Source organism: Pelophylax lessonae (assembly GCF_965119305.1).
Source record: "Pelophylax lessonae genome assembly, chromosome: 3".
NCBI lineage: Eukaryota > Metazoa > Chordata > Amphibia > Anura > Ranidae > Pelophylax > Pelophylax lessonae.
In genome coordinates, this window is record NC_138770.1 from 443,810,206 (window position 1) to 443,835,797 (window position 25,592).

A 25,592-nucleotide genomic window follows, 5' to 3' on the forward strand; every position below is an offset into this window, starting at 1 on the left:
ACGTCACGGTAAACACACATGGCACGGCATGAGCGCAGAGCTGTGGACGTGCGAATCCAGTAGAACCAGTCTCCCCCTCCCCCTCCTCTGTGCTATTTAAATCGATGTTGACAACACGTGGGACACGTCAGGCTTGCCTTGTCCTCAGCAGCCTCAGCTATCTCCTGGGAGAGACAGAGAGGGAAGTGTGCAAAAACCGGTTTGTGCAAGACAGCAGGGTTTACACAACACGAGCCATGACTGACCCTGGGAGGAGAGAGCACACAATAAACTCCATACACTCACTGCCATTCAGCAGGGGGGAAAAACTTTATTTATATCATTTATTACAAGTATTTTATATAGTGCCACCAGTTTACACAGCACTTTATACATGGGCAGAACAATGGCTGCTGGTTTTTTTTTTTTTATGCCCCTGAATGCAGCTCCAGCTTACCAAACGTGTATATATTATTATTATTATTATTATTATATGGGATTTATATAGTGCCAACAGTTTACACAGCACTTTATACATGGCCTCATACATGGGCAGAACAATGGCTGCTGGGTTTTTTTTTTAATGTCCCTGAATGCAGCTCCAGCTTACCAAATGTGTATATATTATTATTATTATTATTATAAGGGATTTATATATTGCCAACAGTTTGCACAGCGCTTTACAACGTGAGGGCAGACAGTACATTTACATTGCAATTCAATACAAGAGGAATCCATGTGCACAGTTTTCCCCTTTACAGGTGTATTTTAGGGCAGGGCTGAACCACTTCAGGCCCCGAAGGTTTTACCCCCTCAATGACCAGGCCATGTTTTTCCAATATGGCACTGCGTTACTTTAACTGACAATTGCGCAATCGTGCGACGCTGTTAGGGTTGCCACCTTGTCCCTTTAAATTCAAACATATTCCACAGGTTCTGTGGCTGATTACAGTGGTAATTAAACTCACTTGGTGCCTCATCTGCATTATATTTGCCTCAGAACGTGTGTAATAAATACAGAGCTCGACAAACCCCATTGGCGACTAGAATTAGTGGCCTGTCGTCTGGGTTACACTGCAGTAGGTGTCTTGTCACCAGACATCCCAAGTCTCCTGCGAGGTAGGGGAGTCTCCCAAATGCGGGCGGTGACTTCCCGACACCCCCAAGTGCCATTCCCGCATGCGGGAGACTCTCGCACCTCACAGGGGACTTGGGATGTCTGGCAACAGAATAGTGTCTGTCAGCTGTGACAGAACGGAGCCGATGCTTCCTGTATAGGTCCGGCTCCATCCTGTCATAGGCGGAGTGATATCAAATGCACTCCACCTGTGAGAGGAGAGATACAGGAAGTATCGGCTCTGCATGCTTCCTCCAGCGCCGCTCCTCATGCTCTCCGCCAGCAGTAATATGTGCTAAGGGTGCAGCTAGCCTCCAGCACATAATTGTAAATATCCCAGCATGTGCAATGTTTCTGACTCCTACCACCATGACCACTTCAAATCACTAAAGTGGTCATGGTGGTCGGTGTGTTCCTATCAAATGCACTCCGCCTGTGAGAGGAGAGATACAGGAAGCATCAGCTCTGCATGCTTCTTCCAGCGCCGCTCCTCATACTCTCCACCAGCAGTACCAGCCAGCAGTACCAAACAGCAGTACCCACTAGCAGTACTCACCAGCAGTACCAGCCAGCAGTATTCACCAGCAGTAGCAGCCAGCAGTACCCACCAGCAGTAAGTCACACGTCCTAGGAGTGCAACTAGCTCCCAGCACATAATTGTAAATATCTGAGCATGTGCAGTGTTTCATGGTGGTTGGTGTGTTCCTTTAATATCTCTCAGAAAAAGTAAAGAAAGTACACACAGGTTTAATTCTAGGCCACATCAGGCGGTTCATTAAAAACTGGCCACCATTGGGCCTGTGTGTATTGCAGCCAGGCCGGCAGAAGCCGGCAATTCGGCATGCATGAAAAAAAAAAACTGGCTCCTAACTTTTTTTTAGCTGGCTCCTAGATTTCAAGCAAAATTGGCAAGCCCTGGGTTAATATGTGTCCTGGATTAAAGGGATGAGGTGGCAACCCTACCTGGAAGGTTTTACCCCCTAATGACCAGGCCATCTTTTTCCAATATGGCACTGCGTTACTTTACCTGACAATTGCGCAATCGTGCGACGTTGTTAGGGTTGCCACCTTGTCCCTTTAAAACCGAACACATTTATTACACAGGTTCTGTACCTGTTTAAGGTGGTAATTAAACTCACTTGGTGCCTTCTTTGCATTAAATTAGCCTTGGGAAGTGTGTAATCAAGGTCCCTTTCACATTTGTGCAACTTGTCCTGCGACTTGGGTACTGCAAAATCTCATGACAAGTCGTACTCCATGGTTTCCAATGAGTGCCATTTATATCGGTGCAACTTCAAGTCGCAACGACTTCAAAGTAGTCCCTGCAGTGCTTTGGTCTGACTTTGATGCGTTTTGAGGTCCATTGACATAGGCCTTGCTTCACGTCCAGTCAAACTTTTGTCAAAATCTCGTGACTTTTAGGTCGCACAAGTGTGAAAGGGGCTCTGAGCGGAAGTGGGAGTGGGTACCTGTCAAAACTAGGTACCCTGCCCCCCCCCCCCCCACCCCCAAAAAAATGACATGCCAAATGTGGTATGTGAGGGGGTCAGAGGTTACAACACAACATTTCTGCTCACTGATTGTTTGCTAGAGGATACTGCACATTATTATTAGTGGAAGAAAGGGGGGAGGACAGCGCTCACAAATAAATAAATATTGAATTAATTCAAGTTTTTTACTAATTAATATTCTTAGTTAAATAATCAAACCAAAAGTGACAGTGCAAATATCGCAATAAAGTGACAATGCATGAACCTTAAATGTATAATTGGTGACAACACTTATGTGCAACAAACTCAAATGCAATATTTGCAACAAAAAATGCAAAGTGCTGACTGAAGGTGCTTTTATATTAAAGAGGGGCCATTTCCCCTTATTCACAATTTATGCTATATGCAAAAACAGTCCTTATGTGCAAAATGCAATATTAATAACTCAAATAGTCCTGTGAATTGTAAAGTGCTCGGTGCTGTGAATAAGGTGTCTTCTTATGGTGAGGTAGCAAGAGGGAAAGAAATCCACCACCAGATAAACTACACAGTTACCAGATGACACCTTGGGGTCTAGCCTTGGTAAGTGGTATACTGTATTAGGTCTCAGATAGGATGGACTTCCGCCACAACTTCTTATGGTAGTCTTAAACACCCAAGGAGACTGGTAGATTCTTCCTTCACTGCTTCACTTACAGACCCCACACAGACCGATCTCTAATTTCCCAGCATTTGACCCTCACAGCACCATGTTGTCATAGTTCAGCCTTGATGGTAATTTCACCGTCAAACAAACAAACATGGCGGCAGCAAGCCATGTGCTCACATCTGTAGGCCTTTCCCTCTTGCTACCTCACCATAAGAAGTTGTGGCGGAAGTCCATCCTATCTGAGACCTCCTACAGTATACCACTTACCAAGGCTAGACCCCAAGGGGTCATCTGGTAAGTGTGTAGTTTATCTGGTGGTGGATTTCTTTCCCTCTTGCTAATTCACAGGACTAATCTGAGTTATTAATATTGCATTTGCATTTTGCACATAAGGACTGTTTTTGCATATAGCATAAATTGTGAATAAGGGGAAATGGCCCCTCTTTAATATAAAAGCACCTTCAGTCAGCACTTTGCATTTTTTGTTGCAAATATTGCATTTGCGTTTGTTGCACATAAGTGTTGTCACCAATTATATATTTAAGGTTCATGCATTGTCACTTTATTGCGATATTTGCACTGTGCACTGTCACTTTTGGTTTGATTATTTAACTAAGAATATTAATTTGTAAAAAACTTGAATTAATTCAATATTTATTTATTTGTGAGCGCTGTCCTCCCCCCCCCCTTTTTTCACTATTATCAAACACATGGTGTTTTTAGGACTAGCAGCCCACCGTTTATAATTATCACTAGTATAATTTATTATTTATTAGCACTAACTTCCTAGGCGTGGTCACGTGATTTATAAAATCACCCCTTGGTTTATTGCACATTATTATTGCTCACTGATTGGTTGCTATAGATTACTGCTTATCATTATTGTTCACTGATTGGTTGCTAGAGGTTACAGCACATCATTTCCGCTCACTGATTGGTTGCTGTTGAGGTTACTGCACAACATTACTGCTAACTGGGAGTTAAGAAGATTGGATTTGGGACTTTAACTATACTTCTCTGCTCACTTCATTTATATAGAAATAGTAATTGTCTAAAAACCGTCTTTTATTTCATACAATATAAAAACATGTATTGATATCTAATGTCAGTGAAAAATGCTCTATCTAACATATAACCATGTGTTAAAACGAGATTTACAATCAGTGAACAATCACATAAATAATACACATAACAAAAACTTTATGTCAAATAGGTAAAAAATAGTGTTTATATTTCAATAATATATAAACAAATCAATGTCCTTGTATTTCAAATGGGAGTGATGACAAAAATACTCTGCTCCCAGTGATAAATAATATTTCTCAGTGCTCCACCCGTGTATAGAGATAATGTGCCTCTTACCGGGATCTCATGATCTCATAGTTATAGGAGATCATAATCAGCTCTGGATTACAAATAATGTGTGCAGCTCCTTAATCACAAGTGCAGACACCTCTCAGATGGATGAATCGCATGCCTTATGATGTGCAGCTCAGCCTTCACCTACAGCTTTCCTCTCATTCAGATAATGTTAGGTAATTAGTTAAAAGCAGTCAGCCGGTATGGAGGAAGGTCCGACCGTGGATTGCCCCAGCAAAATTGGGATAATCCATATTTGGATGCCAAGGTTACAATTTGATGCAGATCGTTACTTCATCCTACTGACGGCAAGGCATTTTGGCCTTAGTATGTGAATTGGATTAATATTATCCACCATACTATACTCCATTCCATGTTCAGTGGGTAAGTCCTGTTTGCTTGGGTGATCTAAGTTAAATTATTTTTGTATATTAGGAGGGGTTTATATAATTTTAATAACTTTTTTCATTAATTCAGTTTGATGACCCCTGTCTTCTCACTCCATGCACTTTAACATACCTGTACACTGCCCTGTAACTTGAACCAACATCGCACCCTTATGAACGTAGCCAAATAGGTAAGGTGCTCTCTCATAGACATTCTCACATTCTATCTCTAGTGGCCCTACCTAAATTATTTTAAACAAATGCAGCATGTTGTTTTCTGTTTTTATTTTTGTTTAGTCTACTTGGTTGACCTTTATACCTGAGGGTTACCCTTCCATGGGCCGGCAGGCAACTCTAGGTCTATTTATCTCTTCCTTGAAATTACCCTGTATGTTATACTTTGTGCAATAGGGTAAGCAAGTATTTACTTATTGTGAATTATTTTTCCCTCATAACATTATACATAAGTAATATATTGAACTTTATATGGATATGTTATGTTAATTAAAATCATCTGACCCTGTACCAATACTTACATGAAAAACTATACATTCATTATGTATTTTCTTTTCCTTATAGACTTGCTTTTATTACTCTGTGGGTAGACTCTTTCAGTGTATTAAATGCTGTTGGTCCTGAAGAAGCGGATGACCTGGGAAATGCTTGACCTACTCAAAAAGAATTAGTACACCCCCTTGTTGTAATGTATTTTGTACATATCAGTACATGTTTCTATATTGTATATAATACAATATAAAAGAAATAAAAGACAACATTTTTGTTAGACCATTACTATTTCTATTTCTGTATAAATGAAGTGACCAGAGAAGTATATTTACAGTCCCAAATACAATCCTCTTTTATCTTCCTATTTACCATACCAGGATGATACTTCTTTGCACAGTGATTAGTTAAGGTATACTCCATTCCACACATCTTTCTGCTATATTGCTGCTAACTGGTTTCTAAAGATTACAGCAGATTACTACTGTTTACCGGTTGGTTGCTACAGGTTACTGCACATCATTACTGCTCACTGAGCAGTGCTCAATCCCAAATAATTTAGCAAGTAAAGCCACACATTAATACACATACTACAGCAGATGGTCAGAGAGTGTGGACATAACGCCAGAGACAGTCAGAGAATGTGGACATAGCACAGGAGACGGTCAGAGAGTGCGGACATAGTGCAGGAGATGGTCAGAGAGTGCAGACATAGTGCAGACATATCTCCGAAGACCATCAGAGAGTGCAAACATAGAGCTGGAGACAGTCAGAGAGTGGGGACATAAGGCAGGAAACGGTCAGGGAGTGCAGATATAGTGCAGGAGACAGTCAGAAAGTGTGGTCATAGTGCAGGAGATGGTCAGAGAGTGGTGACCTAGCACAGGAGACAGGCAGAGAGCGAGGAAATAGCACCGGAGATGGTCAGAGAGTGTGGCCATAGCGCTTGAGATGGTCAGAGAGTGTGGCCATAGCGCCGCAGAAGGTCAGAGAGTGGAGACATGATGTAGGAGATAGTCAGAGAGTGTGGACACAGTGCAGGAGAGGATCAGAGAGTGCAGGAGACAATCAGAGAGTGCAGAGATAGCGCTGGAGATGGTCAGAGAGTGCAGACAAAGCGCCGGAGACAGCCACAGAGTGCAGACTTACTACAGAAGATGACCAGAGACCTTTCAGCAATGCACATCTTTACAGTTAACAGCAGCTCAGGGTTTAGGATAGCAGTGAGGCAGTCTATGGGAGAAGCACATACCTGGCCAGCTGGGCTCACCATGTGTTTCTAGAGGTCCGGGTGTTGGGCTCCCACTCAGATCTGAGCTTCTAATACAGTTAAGCATACAGGCTGCATGGGGCAGGGTCAGAGCATCAGTGGAGTTCCCTGCCCGCCCCCTCTCTGCTGGCTGGGGAATACAGCCATGCCACCCGCATTGCCAGTGCGCTCTGCAGTGCTATCATCGGGGGTTTCAATTTGTGGGCAGTGCAAGGCTCAAGGGGCAGCTGCTTTGGAACTTACAAAAAAAAACAGCTGCCCTGTTTGCCCCGCATTTGGGTATATAAAAATGGCCCAAACCTGATTTTTTTTTTGGTTTTTGCTTTTTAAAAAGTAGCCGAATACATTTTAGCCAAACTTTATGAAGAAAGTTTATTTTTACATTTTTTTTTTTAATTTAGATTTTAGGTTTTATAGCAGAAAGTAAAAAAATATTGTTTTTAATTTCATTATTTTTTCATTTAGATTGCACAAAATAAAAAAACCCAGTGATAATCAAATACCACCATAGGAAAGCTCTATTTGTGGGAAAACCATTATCTGAATTTTGTTTAAATACAGCGTTGCATGACTGCGCAATTGTCAGTTAAAGTATTGCAGTGCCAAAAAGCAAGAAATGCTCTAGTGTGAACTGACCCTCAAGGGGCTTACAATCTAAGGTCCACACAATGGAGGCAATGGACCATTTCTTGCTTTAGTGCCCCTTTAATATAGAAGTCTATAAGCAGATGGATGGGGCTCTGGGTATCCCTTTCCTTTCCTGCTTTAGTTAGGCTGAGTGGTCATATGGGGCTTTTAAGACTCATCAGGAATTTGATTTTAAGACAATTTTTGCAGTTAGTTTAGTAGTCCATTACTTTACGTGGGATGCAGGGTGTCACGTTTCCACTCTGAAAAAAGTCCTTCCTTTTGAGGTGGTGGTGCACAACATTGTGGGTGAGGTTGGGAAGATTCAGGGTCTTGAGAGGGACAGGTGGCAGCCGGGGGCCTGGACAAAGGCGTGGAGGAATGTCAGGTCTTTGTAGCTGCTGTCAGTCAGTCTTTCTCTCCTATGACATTCCCTAGATTTTTATAAGATCAGATTTTTAAAAAACGGCTGCATGCATGGGCTAAATGTTTAATCATTTCTTAGCCTGAGGGCATTTATGTGGAGGCTAGGGTTTTGCTGTGGTGCATTATAATAAAAATATTAAAATATATCTTGGTTTGTATACTTAGTTCTGTTTGTTTTTTTTCTGGCGAAAAAATACATTTCCTGTTTTCCATGCTGAAGTAAGCGATTTTTGTTTATTTATATGTATATTTTATTAATTCTGTGTATATATATATATATATATATATATATATATATAGTTGTATGTTTGTAGGATTTTAAATAAACAAAAATTTACAATCTAAGGTACCAATCTCACGCGAGCCAGCCCCCCCACAACCCAGCGCTCCAATGAGCACTGGAAGGGCAGAGTAGAGAGCTGAAGACTGACAGTCCCAGCTCTTTGCTCAGAGCAGAGGGTGAGAACTGAGCAATTAGCAGTGTTTGATCGCTCAGTTCTCACTGCAGAGCCTGTGGGGGACAGATGCACCATTGGATTGATGCTGCATCCACTTAGGTGAGTATAAATATTTTTTTTTTTCCGGAAAGCCATACTTCTCGTTTAAAGGGGTATTAAACTCAAAAGCAAACATTTGTCATATTGTAGCATACCAATTCTTAAGCTGGCCATAGATGGATCGCAATTTGGCTCATTCAGCAGGGGCCATCCAGATTTCGATCCATGTATAAGCAGGTTGATTGTACAAATGTCGATCTCTCAAACTACTTTTGTACTGGATATCCAGCCTGTTGGAAATGTTTCTCTCGGTCAGTGCTTGTGGCTATAGCTGGCGGTGCTGATCAGTGCATTTTGATGGTGCAAAAAGGGTTCCCCCACCCACCACATATCTGCATTAATTGCTGGGTATACACCTGTGATGAGAGCGCGCGCGCTTCATGCTCCCAGCACAGTTAGGATCCCCTAACTAAAAGCTCCCGATCAATCTAGAGTTTTCGGACCACATTACCTGCCAATCACAGCGGTCACATGATCTTAGGCCGTGCCCCACCTCCCAGTGTCACAAACCTCTTAGCGCTGGCTGCTCCCGCGCTTTAAGTTCATTGGGTAAAGGCAGTCTATTAATTTGAATGGGCTGTCTAACACACAAAAATTATGCATTTACCATTCCTGGCAGAGCATAGCAATATGTCAGTGCGTTGCCATGCATCATACAGTGCAGCAGTGCACATCAGTTGGCAAGGTGTGTTGGGTGTCAATTAGCATGAATGGCACTGCATTACACAAACATATGTTAGCACGCACTGCCACTTATTATTGCGATGCGATAGTATGAATAAGCACTTAGGGGTGTGAGACTTAAAAGGAGCTTTAACTCTTTCACTGACATTGCTACAAGTATTACAACATGGGAGGATCAGGATGTAAACAAACTCTGTTTTACATTTTACAGAGCTTTAGGTTTTGTAATAAAACTGATTCTTTAGGTGGACTGAGGACATCTTGTGGTGTAGAAGAGGTACTGCAGAGGGCAAGTACGTATTGAAGGTAAGTATTGCAGCCAGAGCTGATTTATGTATTAAAGAGGTATTAAATCCAAAACAAAAAATGTAATATATTGCGGATTATCAATCCTTAGATGTAGTGGTGGTGGCGGCATTCATTTTTTTTTAAGGCTTCTTTTCTCCTCTGTTTTCACCTGATGATCTAACCAATAACACACCTCCTGAATTAGAGTGCCCTCACTCTGGATGAAGGAGCACAAGGAACGCCTTTAGGCAGCAGCATTGTCAGCCTGGGGGGGAGGGAAGTGTTAGATGAACAAGTTAGTTTAGATACACTAACATATTGAAGCTAAACTCCAGCTCACATTTTATACTGTAATCAGTTACCTCAACAGATTTTTTTTTCTTTTGGGATAAAGGTTTTACATAAAAGCTGATCATTGTAAGCACACCTGTCATTTATAAATGTTTTTTAAAAAACAACAGACATATTGGCCAGATCACCAGGTGAAAATAAAAGAAAGCCCCCTATAAAAAACAAAAAAACAAAAACAAATGCAGCCACCGCATCTAAGAGTTGGTAAGCTGCAATATAATAAAGGTTTGCTTTTGGGTTTCATACCACATCCATTTACTGCAGCAGGATGGCTCTTAAGTAGTGATGTCGCGAACCTAAAATTCGTGGTTCGCGAACGGCGAACGCGAACATCGGCAAATGTTCGCGAACCGGCGAACCGGGCGAACCGCCATAGACTTCAATAGGCAGGCGAATTTTAAAACACACAGGGACTCTTTCTGGCCACAATAGTGATGGAAAAGTTGTTTCAAGGGGACTAACACCTGGACTGTGGCATGCCGGAGAGGGATCACGCAAAAAAAAGTTCTTAAAAATTATAATTTTTTGATAGAGAGCCAATTATTGGAAAAATTAAAAAAAAATAAAAATAAAAAATTTCTTTGGATTTAGCATCTGGGGGGTCTAAAAAGTGTACCTGTGAAGTTTCAGCTCTGTAGCATGTCCAGAACCCCTAAAAAACAGCATTTTTCTTATATTTTCAGGAATATGGCTTCTCTGCGGCTGGCTTTTTCTCTTGCAGGCATTTATCGGGCATTTTTTTAGGCAGGCATGTCATTTTTTGTATTTAGTGTCTGGGGGGTCACAAAAGTGTACCTGTCAAGTTTCAGCTCTGTAGCATGTCCAGAACCCCTAAAAAAACAGCATTTTTCTTATATTTTCAGGAATACGGCTTCTCTGCGGCTGGCTTTTTCTCTTGCAGGCATTTATCGGGCATTTTTTTAGGCAGGCATGTCATTTTTTGTATTTAGTGTCTGGGGGGTCACAAAAGTGTACCTGTCAAGTTTCAGCTCTGTAGCATGTCCAGAACCCCTAAAAAACAGCATTTTTCTTATATTTTCAGGAATACGGCTTCTCTGCGGCTGGCTTTTGCTCTTGCAGGCATTTATCGGGCATTTTTATAGGCAGGCATGTCATTTTTTGTATTTAGTGTCTGGGGGGTCACAAAAGTGTACCTGTCAAGTTTCAGCTCTGTAGCATGTCCAGAACCCCTAAAAAACAGCATTTTTCTTATATTTTCAGGAATACGGCTTCTCTGCGGCTGGCTTTTTCTCTTGCAGGCATTTATCGGGCATTTTTTTAGGCAGGCATGTCATTTTTTGTATTTAGTGTCTGGGGGGTCTAAAAAGTGTACCTGTCAAGTTTCAGCTCTGTAGCATGTCCAGAACCCCTAAAAAACAGCATTTTTCTTATATTTTCAGGAATACGGCTTCTCTGCGGCTGGCTTTTTCTCTTGCAGGCATTTATCGGGCATTTTTTTAGGCAGGCATGTCATTTTTTGTATTTAGTGTCTGGGGGGTCACAAAAGTGTACCTGTCAAGTTTCAGCTCTGTAGCATGTCCAGAACCCCTAAAAAACAGCATTTTTCTTATATTTTCAGGAATACGGCTTCTCTGCGGCTGTCTTTTTCTCTTGCAGGCATTTATCGGGCATTTTTTTAGGCAGGCATGTCATTTTTTGTATTTAGTGTCTGGGGGGTCACAAAAGTGTACCTGACAAGTTTCAGATCTGTAGCATGTCCAGAACCCCTAAAAAACAGCATTTTTCTTATATTTTCAGGAATACGGCTTCTCTGCGGCTGTCTTTTTCTCTTGCAGGCATTTATCGGGCATTTTTTTAGGCAGGCATGTCATTTTTTGTATTTAGTGTCTGGGGGGTCACAAAAGTGTACCTGTCAAGTTTCAGCTCTGTAGCATGTCCAGAACCCCTAAAAAACAGCATTTTTCTTATATTTTCAGGAATACGGCTTCTCTGCGGCTGTCTTTTTCTCTTGCAGGCATTTATCGGGCATTTTTTTAGGCAGGCATGTCATTTTTTGTATTTAGTGTCTGGGGGGTCACAAAAGTGTACCTGTCAAGTTTCAGATCTGTAGCATGTCCAGAACCCCTAAAAAACAGCATTTTTCTTATATTTTCAGGAATACGGCTTCTTTGCGGCTGTCTTTTTCTCTTGCAGGCATTTATCGGGCATTTTTTTAGGCAGGCATGTCATTTTTTGTATTTAGTGTCTGGGGGGTCACAAAAGTGTACCTGTCAAGTTTCAGCTCTGTAGCATGTCCAGAACCCCTAAAAAACAGCATTTTTCTTATATTTTCAGGAATACGGCTTCTCTGCGGCTGTCTTTTTCTCTTGCAGGCATTTATCGGGCATTTTTTTAGGCAGGCATGTCATTTTTTGTATTTAGTGTCTGGGGGGTCACAAAAGTGTACCTGTCAAGTTTCAGATCTGTAGCATGTCCAGAACCCCTAAAAAACAGCATTTTTCTTATATTTTCAGGAATACGGCTTCTCTGCGGCTGTCTTTTTCTCTTGCAGGCATTTATCGGGCATTTTTTTAGGCAGGCATGTCATTTTTTGTATTTAGTGTCTGGGGGGTCACAAAAGTGTACCTGTCAAGTTTCAGATCTGTAGCATGTCCAGAACCCCTAAAAAACAGCATTTTTCTTATATTTTCAGGAATACGGCTTCTCTGCGGCTGTCTTTTTCTCTTGCAGGCATTTATCGGGCATTTTTTTAGGCAGGCATGTCATTTTTTGTATTTAGTGTCTGGGGGGTCTAAAAAGTGTACCTGTCAAGTTTCAGCTCTGTAGTATGTCCACAACCCAAAAAAAACAGCATTTTTCTTATGATTTTTAGTAGAAAACTAATGCAGTGTCTTTCCAGCTGTCTTTTTTTCTTTCTGGCAAGCTGAAATATGATATGCCAAGGCAAACATGCCTATCAGTTGAGCTATGACACAGACAACACTGCACACATGGGGAAATATGTAAAACAAAAAACAGGAAAAGGAAATTAGGTGACGGTAACAAAACATGATATTGTGATTGGCCAAATAAAAAGTCACCTCGCGATGAGGTCGCGCCAAAGTCGCGCTAAGTCGCGCCAAAGTCGCACTGGAAGCGACGCTACTTTAGTGGTAGCGGCAGTGTAAACCAGCACTAAAACATCCAGTGTGTGAATACGATCAGGTATGATGTTTTATCGGTCAAGTAGTGTAAGGGTTACGCCCGTTGCCCGCTTCACAGTGACAGACCAAACTCTGACAGACCAAACTCCCCGTTTAACAGTCAGTCAGTCCATTTGCACAACCGCAAACTCCCAATTTGCACAAGGTTGGATACCAAGCTAGCCATGTCCCGTTCCTTGTCCTCACTGACATCATTGAAGGTCTCTTCCTCCACCCAGCCACATACAACACCAAGGGTCCCCGAAAGGTGAGAACAAGCCCCCTGGGACGCCTGCTGTGGCTGGTATTCCACCTCCTCAAAGCCACCTTCCTCCTCTGACTTCTCTTCTTCAGACTCCTCTCTCTGCGTTGCCACAGGTCCAGCAATTGACAACGACAAGGCTGCTTCTGGTGGTGATGAGGACCACAACTCTTCCTCTTCATGCTCATCTACAGCCTGATCCAGTACTCTTCGCAGGGCACGCTCCAGAAAAAACGCATATGGGATGAGGTCGATGATGTTGCCTTGGGTTCGACTGACCACCAGGGTTGTCATCTCCGCAAAAGGACGCATGAGCCTACAGCCATTGTTCATGAGCATTCAGTAACGCGGCCAAAAAATACCCAGCTCCGCAGAAAGAATGAAAGAAAATGAATGTTTTTTTTTATGAAAAATTATCCTGCGGATCGCTTTTGGTCTGTACACAATGAAGCAACGACCTTATCATCTGGGGTGTGCCAACACAATCCTAGAGGTGATCGCTTCATTGTGATACGCAAGCCCCTTCACCACGACAAGGTAACGATCACGAAGGGGAATTGACACATGTATGTGCCTTTTTTTTTGTTTTTTGTTTTTTTGCAGCCACAGTGTAGCACCAGAGGCCAGAAAAATTAGGCATGTACACATGCATGAAAAAGTAGGTATTGTTGCAGCCGCTGCTGTAGCAGCGGCCTGAAAAATTGAGGTTTTAAGGCAGAAAGTGCACTAAAACATTGCTGCTTGAACCGTAGTTGGTGGCGGAGACGTCACGTAAGTCATCCGGCATGCAGAGAATGATTATATACAGCAGCGTGTGGACCATTTTTAGGCCAAGGCATCTCAGTCATCACCAGGCCTTTTTTAGTCAAATGCATCCCCCACTGTCAGTCCCTTCGGGATCCATGCCTCATTCATCTTAATAAACGTGAGGTAATCAAGACTTTTTTGACCTAGGCGACTTCTCTTCTCAGTGACAATACCTCCTGCTGCGCTGAAGGTCCTTTCTGACAGCACACTTGAAGCGGGGCAGGCCAGAAGTTCAATGGCAAACTGGGATAGCTCAGGCCACAGGTCAAGCCTGCACACCCAGTAGTCAAGGGGTTCATCGCTCCTCAGAGTGTCGATATCTGCAGTTAAGGCAAGGTAGTCTGCTACCTGTCGGTCGAGTCGTTCTCTGAGGGTGGACCCCGAAGGGCTGTGGCGATGCATAGGACTAAAAAAGCTCCGCATGTCCTCCATCAACAAGACGTCTGTAAAGCGTCCTGTCCTTGCCGGCGTGGTTGTGGTGGTAGGAGGAGGATTACTTTCACCTCTTCCCCTGTTGGATTCCCGTTGTGCTGTGACATCACCCTTATACGCTGTGTAGAGCATAGTTTTTAACTTATTTTGTAGCTGCTGCATCCTTTGCGACTGCCGGTAATTGGGTAACATGTCACAGACTTTCTGCTTATACCGGGGGTCTAGTAGCGTGGCCACCCAGTACAGGTCGTTCTCCTTCAGCCTTTTTATACGAGGGTCTCTCAACAGGCATGACAGCATGAAAGACCCCATTTGGACAAGGTTGGATGCCGAGCTACTCATGTCCAATTCCTCGTCCTCACTGATGTCATTGAAGGTGTGTTCTTCCCCCCAGCCACGTACAACACCACGGGTACCAGATAGGTGACAACGAGCACCCTGGGATGCCTGCTGTGGTTGGTGTTCCTCCTCCTCAAAGCCACATTCCTCCTCTGACTCCTCTTCCTCACACTCCTCTTCCAGTGTTGCCGCAGGTCCAGCAATCGATGGTAAGGCTGTTTCTGGTGGTGGTGATGGTGACCACAACTCTTCCTCTTCCTCTTCACGCTCATCTACGGCCTGATCCAGCACTCTTCGCAGGGCACGCTCCAGGAAAAAAACATATGGGATGATGTCGCTGATGGTGCCTTCAGTGCGACTCACTAGGTTTGTCACCTCCTCAAAAGGACGCATGAGCCTACAGGCATTGCGCATGAGCGTCCAGTAGCGTGGCAAAAAAATACCCAGCTCCGCAGAGGCTGTCCTAGCACCCCGGTCATACAAATACTCGTTGACCGCTTTTTCTTGTTGGAGCAGGCGGTCGAACATTAGCAGTGTTGAATTCCAACGTGTCGGGCTGTCGCAAATCAAGCGCCTCACTGGCATGTTGTTTCGCCGCTGAATATCTGCAAAGTGCGCCATGGCCGTGTAGGAACGCCTGAAATGGCCACACACCTTCCTGGCCTGCTTGAGGACGTCCTGTAAGCCTGGGTACTTCTGCACAAAACGTTGCACAATCAGATTCAACACATGTGCCATGCACGGCACATGTGTCAACTTGCCCAAATTCAATGCCGCCAACAAATTGCTCCCGTTGTCACACACCACTTTGCCGATCTCCAGTTGGTGCGGGGTCAGCCACTGATCCACCTGTGCATTCAGGGCGGACAGTAGTGCTGGTCCGGTGTGACTCTCTGCTTTCAGGCAAGTCAACCCCAAGACAGCGTGACACTGTCGTATCCGGCATGTGGAATAGCCCCTGGGGAGCTGGGGGGGTGCAGTTGGTGTGGAGCAAGACGCAACAGCAGAAGAGGACTCAGCCGAGGAGGTTAGCATAGAGGATGGAGTAGGAGGAGTAGAGGAGGTGGCAGCAGGCCTGCCTGCAAGTCGTGGCGGTGTCACCAACTCCTCTGCAGCAGAGCCACGCATTCCATGCTTGGCAGCCGCCAGCAGGTTTACCCAATGCGCAGTGTACGTTATATACCTGCCCTGACCGTGCTTTGCAGACCAGCTATCAGTGGTCAGATGGACCCTTGCCCCAACACTGTGTGCCAGACGTGACATGATTTCTTTTTCCACAATAGAGTACAGGTTGGGGATTGCCTTTTGTGAAAAATAATTTCGGCCGGGTACCTTCCACTGCGGTGTCCCAATAGCGACAAATTTTTTGAAGGCCTCAGACTCCACCAGCTTGTATGGTAAAAGCTGGCGGGCTAAGAGTTCCGACAAGCCAGCTGTCAGACGCCGGGCAAGGGGGTGACTCTGCGAGATTGGCTTTTTGCGCTCAAACATTTCCTTCACAGACACCTGACTGTGGGCAGGTGACGAGCAGGAACTGCTGAAGGTGAGAGGCGGAGGGGCGGGTTGTTGATAGGGGGCATGGAGGACAGCAGTGGTTGACGTGGCTGAAGATGCTGGACCAGGAGGAGGATGGTGGCTTTCAGTTTGTGTGCTGCTTTTACTCATGTGTTGATCCCATAGGCGTTTGTGATGTGAGATCATGTGCCTTCGCAAAGCAGTTGTACCTAGGTGGGTGTTGGACTTCCCACGACTCAGTTTCTTTTGGCACAGGTTACAAATGGCATCGCTGATATCAGAGGCAGACACACAAAAAAAATGCCACACTGCTGAGCTTTGCAAGGACGGCATTCTGGTGGTGGCAACAGCTTGCGTTGATTGGCGTGCTGTCTGGCTGACCCCGGGTGCCGAATCTACATGCTGTCTGACTGCGCCACTAGCTCCTTGCGATGACCTCCTCCCCCTGCTTCCAACTCGTCTCCTCCTCCTCTCTGTCTCCCCATCTGAACTTTCCCCCTCTTCTTCTGCTCTTCGAGCAGGCACCCAGGTGACATCCACAGACACATCGTCATCATCAGCCGCTTCACTTGACAACTCAGCAAAGGCAGCAGCAGCAGGTACAACATTATCATCATCACAATGTACGTCCATGTGTATAATGCTGCCTGACTGAGACATATCCCCGTTATCTACATCCTCTGGCACTAATAGTTGCGCATCACTTATTTCTTCAAACTGATGTGAAAATAACTCCTCTGACGGATCAAGTGAAGCGGCTGTGGTGCTAGTGTTGGTGGTGGTGCCGGCGGGCTGGCGAGTGGTAAATTGAGAGGTGCCCGAAGCTGAGCTGGAGGAGGATGGTGCATTAAGGTTCCGAGCGGAAGCTGTAGACGATTGGGTGTCCTGTGTAAGCCAGTCAACTATGGCCTCAGAATTTTTTGAGTTCAGGGGCTGTGGTGGCCTCTGAACACTGGGCATTATTCTAGAGCCTAAGGAAATCACAGCACCACGACCACGACGGCCCTTGCGGGGTGGCCTGCCTCTGCCTGTCATTTTTTTTTTAATGTGTTGTTACTGTTGTACTATGAGTGCAAGCTGCTGTGCCACCTTATATATCAGTGGTGGGTGGGCAGTGGCACAGTACACTCTCTGTGGACCTGACAGCAGTCACTGGCACCCAGGCAACTGCAATTTAAAAAATATATATTTTTTTTTTTACTTTGCAAGCTGCTGTGCCACCTTATATATCAGTGGTGGGTGGGCAGTGGCACAGTACACTCTCTGTGGACCTGACAGCAGTCACTGGCACCCAGACAACTGCAATTTAAAAAAAAATATATATTTTTTTACTTTGCAAGCTGCTGTGCCACCTTATATATCAGTGGTGGGTGGGCAGTGGCACAGTACACTCTCTGTGGACCTGACAGCAGTCACTGGCACCCAGGCAACTGCAATTTAAAAAAATATATATATATTTTTTACTTTGCAAGCTGCTGTGCCACCTTATATATAAGTGGTGGGTGGGTGGGCAGTGGCACAGTACACTCTCTGTGGACCTGACAGCAGTCACTGGCACCCAGGCAACTGCAATTTAAAAAAAAATATATATTTTTTTTACTTTGCAAGCTGCTGTGCCACCTTATATATCAGTGGTGGGTGGGCAGTGGCACAGTACACTCTCTGTGGACCTGACAGCAGTCACTGGCACCCAGGCAACTGCAATTTAAAAAAATATATATTTTTTTTTTACTTTGCAAGCTGCTGTGCCACCTTATATATCAGTGGTGGGTGGGCACACAGTGGCACTGCAGTGGGCACAGTACACTCTGTGGACCTGACAGTCACTGGCAGCCCAGGCAACTGCAATAATAAAAAATATTTTTTTTTTCAATTTATTGCAACAAGATGCTGTGCCAACGTATATATATCAGTGGTGGGCAGTGCACTGCAGTGGGTACAGTGCACTCTGTGGACCTGACACAGCACTCACTGCAATTATGACAGAGAAAAAAAAAATATTTTTTAAAATGCCAGGTACTGTGCCTGTGCCACCCGAAATGAGTGTGGTGTGCACACAGTACAGTCTGTGGTAGGTCTGTGGCCTCTCACACACAGCGGGCAGGCAACTGCAGTGTACAATAGATATATATATATATATATATATAAAGAAAAAAATCTATTACCTTACCAGCCCTTGAAAGGGCTTTTGGGGACACTATATATATATATATATGTATATATATAAAAATAAAAAAATCCTCAATTACCAGCCCTTAAAAGGGCTTTTGGGGACACTAGATAGATATAGATATATATATATATGAAGAAACAACTCAATTACCAGCCCTTAAAAGGGCTTTTGGGGACGCTAGGTATATATATATATATATATATATAAAAAAAAAAAAAACACAAATACCAGCCCTTAGAAGGGCTTTTTGGGGTGCTGATATTACAGCAGTAGTGGACCAAGAACACTGCAAGACCAGGAACACTGACTAACTGTCCCTAGCTTAACAGCAGCAGCAGCAGCAGCAGCTCTCTCCCTATTCTCACTACACACACTGCTTCAGAATGATCTAAGATGGATGCTGCCCTTGCTTATTTATAGGAGGTGGGAGGGTGTGGGAGGGAGGTACGCTGATTGGCTGGAAATGTGTCTGCTGACTGTAAAGTTCAGGGTCAAAGTTTGCCTCAATGATGTCTTATGGGGGGCGGACCGAACATCGCATATGTTCGCCGGCAGCGGCGAACGCGAACATGCTAAGTTCGCCGGGAACTGTTCGCCGGCGAACAGTTCTATACATCTCTACTCTTAAGTGCAAAATCACCTACTTATATGGGATTCTCGTTGTCGGATCTGGGGCGGACGTGATTGGACACCGCAATCATTCATAGGTGAGACAGAACGGCAGTCTGCCTTTGTAAACAAGATAGACCGTTGTTCTGTCACAGATGGAAAGAGAGATCTTGTGTTCCTGCTAATCAGGAACACAGATGTCTCTCTTCCTCCAGTCAGTCCATCCCCCACACGGTAAGAAAGCACACCTAGGTAACACTTGGCACACTTGATTGCCCCTGATGTTAACCCCTTCCCTGCCAGTGTCATTTGTACAGTGACAGTGCATTTTTTTAACACTGATCACTGTATTGGTGTCACTGGTCCCCAAAAAGTGTCACGTTTTACCAAAAACATGTAGCAGAATACAAATTGGTCTAAATTAATGAAGAAATTAGATTTTTTACATTTTTTTTTTAAAATTGGGAATGTTTTATAACAGAAAGTAAAAAATGTTTTTTTTTTTTTTTCAAAATTGTCAGTCTTTTTTTGTTTATAACGCAAAAAACAAAAACTGCAGAGGTGATCAAATACCACCAAAAGAAAGCTCTATTTATGGGAAAAAAGGACATTAATTTTATTTGGGTACAGTGTCGCACAACCGCACAATTGTAAGTTAAAGCAACGCAGTGCCGTATTACAAAAAAATTACCTGGTCAGAAAGGGGTTAAAACCTTCTGGGGCTGAAGTGGTTAAAGACTAAGTTCACCTTTTAGGAAAAAATAATAAATGTGCATTTTTTTTTTTCCCCCCCGCAGGAGCCTTTAGAGCATTGTACAACCAGTGGATCATGAGTGCAGTGTTGGGCTCCTGCACACTCTCCCCCCAGCTTTCTACCCATACCTTTAAACAAGCTTTCAGTCAGAAAGCTGAAGAAGGTGTCAATGGACTATGGGCCCGTCTGCCACAGGTAAATGTGACAGCAGCTGTAAAGAGAGGAATCCCCTCCTACTGTCACAATATCGTTTTTTAGCAGAATTGTCTGTTACCAATCATGGTATTCATATGATCATATACTGATCTATTGACTTCCACTGATCATTGTTTCCTAATGATACTTTTGAGTATAATGCTTCGGTATTAACTATCATTTGTCATCATCTATGTATTTGTTTATTATTTATGTATACATATATTTCTTTCTCCTGTATCACAAGCATCCATACAAAACTTTTTGGGCCATTACCACCATCATGCTATCCTTGGTTGTTTTGCACTCAGTGCTACTGCCATATTATGAACATCATCTATTGCATGCACCTGACAATTGGGACACGCACCCAAGTTTGTTTTCTCCTACACCTGTCCCTGACCTTTTGCGGTGGCCACTGGCTATATAACTTCCTAGGAGTGCATGGTGGGTCAGTGGCGATTTTGGCTCTGAGGAAGAGGGTCCTCCCTCGAAACGCGTAAGCCACATCAGGTTTTGAGGACGCCATCACGCTATCCAGCAGTAGAGAAGTGTCCTGGAAGCGAGCGGTGCCCATTTCTTATACTCTTGTTCATATGCTACGTTTGTGAGTATATTGTACTCTACCCTTCTTTGATTTTAATAAACTTTTAAGTGGTAATGCACAAGGTCGGTGCGCCCTTCTCTTGTTGTTTTCTTTGGTGTACAATGAAAACCTGTGGCTTTGTTTAAATAAAAGGCAGGCTTTATCCACTTGTATACAATTTTTGGGCAATTTTAAGGCATTTTGCCAGGGCATCCCTGAAGAAACCTTAAGGCACCCTAGTTGAAAAAGGCTGTCCCTAGGCTATGCTTTCTAGTTTTGGTGTGGTTTTTCCACCCTTCTTTAATATCTTGCTTATGCTTTCATGTATGTCATCCTGGAAGATAAGTCTTTTTGTTTCTGGTTTCTTTTTTACAGATTGATGCAATTATGATGAGGTTTCCTTTTTAAAGTGTCCTGGGAGTTGTGTTTCCTGTCTGGTGGGAGGGGTCATGTATGCTATCCTGAAAATGTTTTGGTAAAGGAGTTACCAGAACTGGCTTTACCTAATGCTCCGCAGTGTAATACAATCTTGCAGCACAATGGAGTGGACTGTGACAATACAAAACAAGGTAAACAAAATAATGATCTGCCACAAAGTAAAGTTGAAAAGCCTCCATCCCTGTAAATGTATAAAGAAGGAAATTGGGGTATTGGGACTTTGAATGAGGCATGAAATGAAGAAAAAAGAGTTTATTTTGAAGACATAAAATTTATACAGTTCATATGTTTATGGACAAATATTGAAACATTATACAATTCATATTAAGAATATACATACAATAAAATGGGATCTCAAATGGGATCTCTAAAATTAAATTTCAATATAGAAACACTGTATATATCAATTATTACATGATCAGAATAAAAGGATAATGGATTTTATAGCATCCGAGTTATACTGTAGACTCGACGCGTTTCCTGGACCTCCGTCCATTCATCAGGAGTAATGGATACATATAAAATATCTGAAGAAAAAAAGGGGGATTTTTTAAAAAAAAATTTGCACCAGAACAAGTGAATGTACAAGATGTATCAATCTAAAAATCCGTAAACACAGTTTTTTACCTTAAACATCTCCAGGTCAATTAGGACACGAGAAATAAAACCCAACCTCGGAGGGAAAATGGCGGCATCGGGGGCATAGTCTCCCCCGGGGCTGAGGTGCAGAGAAAGCCAGTCACGACCGGGGATGATGGAAGTACAGTACGGGCAGACAATACAGACCTCCTATGTTGGGTGATAGTGATGACAATTGGGGTATCCTTGGATAGGTATTAATCTAAACAAGCATACATAAATATTATGAATGGGTCACATGGACTATCTATACATTAACATGTTACTGAGAACAAATAGACCGATCCAAGGAGAAAAACCCAGGAAATGTGAGTTGAGCAATTCAATGGAAGAGTGACAGTAAAAAATAGAGAAGGAAGGACTGAAAATTGAAATATAGAAGGAAACCAAAAAACCAGTGGGAGAAATAGTGCATCAAAGTGCTTGAACTGGAGTTCAAATGATGGAACTAACAGGCCGGGGAGAGAGTGCAAACCTCGAAGATAGAATGAAGGTAATGACAATGGGGTATCCATGGATCGGTATTGATCTAAATAAGCATACATGAATGTTATGAATTGAATCAAATGGACTATCTATACATTGAAATGTAGATAAAGACAATTAGACCGATCCAAGGAGGGACACCCATGAGATATAGATTGAGCAATTCAATCGAAAAGTGATAATGAGATTAGAAAAAAGAAGGTTAAAAAAGAACCAAAGAACCAGTGGGAAATTAGTGCATCAACGAGGTGCATAGACTCGGGTTAAAGTGAAAGCCTACCATAGATAGGATTGCATGTGGAATAGGGTGATCTCCCTGTGAAGCAAAGTGATGGAAAGGATTGCTGATGGTATCCCAGCCACGTATCCCGAGGCGCAGGCAGAATCTGCACCAACGCCATGTAATCCGCCAATTTGATCTGCCACCTCCCCTTCTTTACTATTATATCCATTTTCTCATCTATTTTGCATCATAACAGTGATTATCTATTTTTTGTCCATTTAGATTTTATTTATAATCTACTAATTACCAACATGTACAGAGACAATACAGGTTCATCCTGCAATAAAAATTAGAGTGACAATCTGAGAGACAATAGTCACAAATATTGTTCAGTGGCTGGACATAACTTAAGTAGCTTGATTAGGATGTAATATAAGAGGGAGAGTCAAAGCAGTTTTTGAAATAAATATTAGAAGTGTAATATTCGAGAAACAGACAGACAGTATGGAAGTAGCTTGGTAAGGGTGTAATGTAAAAGGGAGAAATGGGGCAGGTTTTTTCTTGCAATGGAGATTAGAGTGTATTATTTGAGAAACAATAGCCACAAATGTTGTACATTGGCTCTTATGGGGAGTTTTTTACTCCTCATTCATTCATTGCCAGCAGTATACACAAAAAGCTCTGTAGGATTTGTTTTTCTTGGCACGTCAGAGGGATGGGTATTCAAATGACGACAACCACAAATTGAACAATCTAATGCTAAAATAATTGTCAGATTTCACTGATTTGAATCCTACAATCTAGGCAAATGTTTCCTGACCTTATATGACCAGGTTACACAAAAAATCCAAATCAATACTATTCCTTGTTAGAGAAGCTTATTGAGAATGGGAACCACATACAAAAAAACAAAAAACAAATCAATAGTGCACAGGGCTCAGCTCAAGAAATATTAAATCCCTTTTGTGTATTTTATATTTAAGTATATACATTTACACTTACCAAACCCAAAAAGAAATACAAACTTACCTAGGACCTCTGGTGTTCCCTCAGTTGTCCACAGTCCAAGTACAGATGTTGGACAAAGAAATAATGTAAATAATGTTTTGACCCTAGCTTCTGGTAAAGCCTCAGGCCCTAATGGACTGCAGTTAGATATGTATATAAGGCCTGGGTCACACTAGTGAGATTATAAATGTGATTTGAGTCACACAGAATCACATGACATTGGAAGTCACATTGTTTTCAATGGTGTCTATTCACATCAACTTGACTCAGAGGGGAGTGATTTTGGAAAAGGTTCTTGTACTACTTTGGTGCGATTGCAGTGCAATTTTAGCCTCATAAAATAAAAACCTTATTAAAGTTGTATCCAAATAGCACTATGTAATCTCACTGAAGTCAGACCAAAATGATAGTGCGCAGATATGTGGCTTCACTGAAAGTGGCCTTTTTCCGTGAAGCCGCATTTCTGCATACATGTCTTTGTGCTTGAGACGCACAGCGCACAAGCTTGTCCAGAAAAGAAGAAGGTATAATCCACCTCGATACACAAAGTAGTTGTGATGATATGTATGGCTTGTAAAAACATGTCAAAGTTTCAAAAATTGTTTTCAGGTGTTAATATTTGTTTTACCCTCGTCACTAGGGGGTTACTAATTACAATGCATGATGCTGTTATTGTACTGCTGTTAAAACCTGATAAAGTCCCTGTAGGCTGTGCTTCTTACAGACCTATCTCTTTATTAAATTTGACTTTAAATATAAACAAAAACTTGAGCCACTATATTGAATTCTGTCATACTTTCTAATATCATTAATGACTAAAGAACTCTATGCTTGGAAAGTCAACTATGATTAGTATATGTAGGACCCAAATTGTGGCTCAACTATCGGACTTTATTCCCAAGACATGAGTCCTGGTCTCCTTAGATACAGCTAAGCACTTTGTTTCTATGGCCCTTTCTTCATGCCTGCTTGGAATGTTTTGGCTTAGCCCCAAATTCCATAATGGATTGCTATACTTTGTGCCCACCCACAATTTAATATTCTGGTCAACGGCCTCATCTCCCTGTTCTTTCCCCTCCACAGGGAAATGAGGCAAGGTTGGCAGTTGTCTCCTCCCCACTTTGCTAGAGCAATAGAAACTCTTGCAATTACATTTGATAAATCAAGCATTTATGAGGCAGTACTAGGACAGACAACTGAATGTATAGTTTGATTATTCCCTAATGATACAGGTCAATCCTTATCCTTGGCTATTCAAACTATTGAAAAATGTGATGAATTCTCAGGCCTCAAAATTAACTGGCAGAAGCCACTAGCCTCCAGATCCATACCCTCTACCCCACATCAATCTCCTGTTACAATTGTGTCCTCCTCCTTAAATCCCCTCGGATTGTAAGCACAAAGACCCCTCAAATGCCATCTGAGAGAACATTGGTCCACTTCTGTAGACCATCAACGCTAAACTGCAAATTGCAGGTAGAATCAACATGATCAAAATGAAATGACCCATTTGCTGAAATATGTATACAGTACATACTTACTTTTGGCCTTTTTAGGGAACTTGACTCTTTATTCCTATCCTTTATATAGAGGGGAACTAAACCTAAATTTAAACTTACCACATTACAAAGGCCTAAAGAGCAAGGCAAAATGGCCCTACCAAATACGTTTTTATATTACTTGACAGGACAACTGAAACACCTAATCACGTGGGTCCTTCCTGATGCTCCTCACAACTCAGGCTTACTTTGAAAATGTTCTGGAGAGAAAACAATTATATATACTCTACTTGTTGAGCCTCCTAATTTGTTATTTTTATTTGATACCAAAGTTAGGTTAAAACTTAAGGTGAAGGGGTCTTTCAAATGTGGGCACAAAACGTGGTCAGCAGCCAGCGTAGAGTTAATAGTAATCACTATCAATTGCCATGCTCCTGACCTTCTCAGAAGCCTGATGATCATGGAAGTGCTGGGAAAGGTGTTGAATTTCCACACTTAATTGTTATTATTAAAAGTAAATTAAGGAATTAACAAATTCTGAGGAACTGTAACCTGCATTGCTTGTAGTTTGGCTATGTTGTTCTCATCTCATCCAGGTCACAAAAAAGGACTTTGCATCATGTGCTCCATTCCTTTGGATTTATGACCTAGCAGACTCACCAATTGAAGAACTACTGGCTTGCCTATACTGATTGAAATAAAGGGACAGAAAGACAGCTCTCAATTCCAGAATGTTGGATAGTTCCCCTTGGCTATGAAAACACATGCCTGCACAATACACATTTCATTATTGGAGC